This window comes from Octopus sinensis, linkage group LG27 (assembly GCF_006345805.1).
Source record: "Octopus sinensis linkage group LG27, ASM634580v1, whole genome shotgun sequence".
Lineage (NCBI taxonomy): Eukaryota > Metazoa > Mollusca > Cephalopoda > Octopoda > Octopodidae > Octopus > Octopus sinensis.
Genome location: NC_043023.1, coordinates 19,268,649 through 19,272,534, shown reverse-complemented (window position 1 = coordinate 19,272,534; position 3,886 = coordinate 19,268,649). Strand labels below are relative to the sequence as shown.

Here is a 3,886-nt window from a genome sequence, read left to right as displayed (position 1 = left end):
TTGTTTGTGTGCATATATGTAGGTCAGTGTGTGTGCACATACACATGTAGGCGCAGGAGTGGCTGTGTGGTAAGTAGCTTGTTTACCAACCACATGGTTCCGGGTTCAGTTCCACTGTGTGGCACCTTGGGCAAGTGTCTTCTACTATAGCCTCGGGCCGACCAAAGCCTTGTGAGTGGATTTGGTAGACGGAAACTGAAAGAAGCCTGTCGTATATATATATATATATATATATATATATATGTATGTATATGTGTGTGTGTCTGTGTTTGTGCCCCTAGCATTGCTTGACAACCGATGCTGGTGTGTTTATGTCCCTGTTACTTAGCGGTTCGGCAAAAGAGACCGATATAATAAGTACTGGGCTTACAAAAGAATAAGTCCCGGGTTCAAGTTGCTCGATTAAAGGCGGTGCTCCAGCATGGCCGCAGTCAAATGACTGAAAAGAGTAAAAGAGTATGTATGTACGTATGTATGCATGCATTGGCTCTGTAGCTCAGTTGGTTAGAGCACCAGTTTAGTAAATTGGAGGTCGAGGGTTCAAATCCCCCTGGAGCCTGTTAAAGGTATGTGATACATGTGCCGGTGGCATGTAAAAAGCACCCTCTACACTCACGGAGTGGTTGGCGTTAGGAAGGGCATCCAGCTGTAGAAACACTGCCAGATCAGACTGGAGCCTGGTGCAGCCTTCTGGCTTCCCAGATCCTAGTCGAACCGTCCAACCCATGCTAGCATGGAAAACGGACATTAAACGAAGATGATGATATATGGGAGAGGTAGACCCAGGAAGACATGGGACGAGGTAGTCAAGCATGACCTCAGAGTGTTGGGCTTCACAGAGGCAATGACGAAGGACCGAGATCTCTGGAGATATGCTGTGACTGCAAAGACCCGGGCTGCTTCCTGCACCAGTCCCGCATAGCCCCTGCCCATTCAAAGTACCTTGGATTTCAGAACAACCCGCTGTGCTTGATGAGACCTATTAAGTTAAGTACATGAACATCGAAATAAATATCAATGGAAATAGTAGTTGTGATACCTGTGCCAGTGACACATAAAAAGCACCATCCGAACGTGGCTGATGCCAGCACCGCCTTGACTGGCTTCCATTCCGGTGGCACGTTAAAAGCACCAACCGATTGTGGCCACTGCCAGACTCCCCTGGCACCTGTGCCGGTGGCATGTGGAAAACACCCACTACACTCACGGAGTGGTTGGCGTTAGGAAGAGCATCCAGCTGTAGAAACTCTGCCAGATCAGAGTGGAGCCTGGTGCAGCCTTCTGGCTTCCCAGACCCCGGTTGAACCGTCCAACCCATGCTAGCATGGAAAACGGACGTTAAACGATGATGATGATGATATATATATATATATCACCATCATTATCATTTACTGTCCATTTTTCCTGACGCCATGAGTTGAATCACTTGACAGGAATTGTCAAAGCTAGGGGCTGCACCAATTTAGTCTGTTTTGACATGCTTTCTATGGCTGGATGTCCTTCCTAATACTAGGCACTTTACAGGGTGTACTAGGTGCTTCTTATGTGGTACCACACACACACACACACACATACACATATATGGATCAAAACAGTTTGATTCAAATTCGGTGGTACTCTTGAGTTTCAAGTGTGATGCTAGTCATCAGCCATTTTGAATCTGAATGACAGAAGTCAATTGTTCTTACTGTAAACTGGTGCTGGTGCCACATAAGAAGCACCCAGCACACTCTGTAGAGTGGTTGGCATTAGGAAGGGCATTCAGCCATAGAAACCATACCAAAGCAGACCTCACTGGTGCTGGTGCCACATAAGAAGCACCCAGTACACTCTGTAGAGTGGTTGGCATTAGGAAGGGCATTCAGCCATAGAAACCTACTTAAGCAGACCTCACTGGTGCTGGTGCCACATAAGAAGCACCCAGTACACTCTGTAGAGTGGTTGGCATTAGGAAGGGCATTCAGCCATAGAAACCTACTTAAGCAGACCTCACTGGTGCTGGTGCCACATAAGAAGCACCCAGTACACTCTGTAGAGTGGTTGGCATTAGGAAAGATATCCAACTGTAAAAAAACCATGTCAAGGCACACAAGTTCGGCAAAGTCTCGAGGCTTAGCAGCTCCTATTAAACCATCCCACACATACCAGCTTGGAAGCCAGGTGTTAAATGTTGATGTTTATGTATACAGACACAAACAAACAAACACTCAACACGTTACTCATAACTCACTTGCTGACCCATCACCATATTTGTAACAATGACCTCTTTCTCTATTCAGACAGGCAAGCAGAGGAAAGAAGCAGTTGTTCACATATTTCCTTTCTGCTGTTTAAACGATTGAGAACAACCACATCAACAATAACCAATAACAATAACAACAACAACAACAACCATATATGGGTGCTTTTGTGTGAACCTGTGAGAATGAAATTAATTTTGCATTTCAATGAGTTTCTATGAGAAATATCATTTCACAAAGCCAAAGCAGGCTTGGCACATCGAACCACTTACAGAATTACATCATGTGTGTGTGTGTGCATGCATGTATGTATGGGTGTGTGTATATCTATCTATCTATATCTATCTATCTATCTATCTGTCTGTCTGTCTGTCTATCTATCTGTCTGTCTGTCTAACTATCTATCTACCTACCGACCTACCTACCTACCTACCTATCTATCTCTCTCTCTCTCTCTCTCTCTCTCTCTCTCTCTCTCTCTTATATATATATATATATATATATATATATATATATATATATATACACACATACATACTACAGGGTGTGGCAAACAAACTGTTGTCTGCATTACACAAAAAGGAAAAGAACACTAAGATCTCATTTTAACAGATATATTTATCAAAATTACATAAAAAATATTTTGAAATACTAAAGAGTAAATTCATTCAATAAAATTGCCATTGGCTTCGATCACAGCTTTCAGACGACTTTGGAATCTCCTGCAATTCTTCTGGATGGTCTCCTTGTTTAAGTTGGTGAATGCTGCCATAATCCTTGCCTTCAGTTCATCTTTGGTGATACAAGGAGTTTTGTCGGTCTCTCGCTCAACTGTGCCCCACACATAATAATCGAGGGGTCTGCAGTCTGGGGAGTTAGGTGGCCAGATGTTAGGGGTTGTGTGGTTGCAGAAATTGTTTGACAGCCATGAATGGAGCAGGGTCCTGCTGCTAGACATAGGGCGTTCGACGAGCCACTCTCTTGACCCAGGGCAGCACTACCTCCTCCAGGCATTTGATGTAGGCCTCCTTGTTGCGTCTGAGGCCGCGTGGAGATATGAATGGAGGCATAACGTCACCATCACTAGCGATCACTCCAAACACCATGATGTTGACTGGATGTTTGATTTTTATCACTCTCTGTACATGTCCTCAGACTGACACCCAAACACTCTGAAATGCTTGTATTGGAGCTTCCAGCATGAATATCAAGCTATACAGCTTGTCATTTCCAAATTTCTGGCAGAGTGAATTGCAACATGGTGCTGTTTCTCTCACATACAGTGCCCAACTGACCCTACTATACTTTGTAGTTGACAAAATCAAATCAAAACAAGCAATGCACATGCATTAAATTAAAACACAGCCCCTCCTACGCCTTATTATTATTATATTTTCTTTTGTCTTGATCTATACTCATATTAATAACAATGTGTCTGTTGTATTTAATTTTCTGTTTATATCCTGCCTTTTCCAATGCAAAGCTGTATAATTATTTATTTTCAGAAAAGATCTCCTCATTGTAAGAGAGATAATTAAATCTTTTTTCTATATTTTTAACGAAACAATTAGTAATTAACTTTGGATGATTGCTTTTAATATTTTTTAATATTTTTTCTATGCTGGCCACTTGATAAAATCGTTATT

The 3,886-nt window shown here is 42.7% G+C and overlaps 1 non-coding gene across 1 annotated transcript; it reads left to right on the top strand.

Annotated features, from left to right (window-relative positions):
- Positions 1-485: 485 nt before the first annotated feature.
- Trnat-agu lies at positions 486-559 on the top strand. Its single transcript has one exon. It is a non-coding gene; the product is annotated as a tRNA-Thr (tRNA).
- The last annotated feature ends 3,327 nt before the right edge of the window (positions 560-3,886 follow it).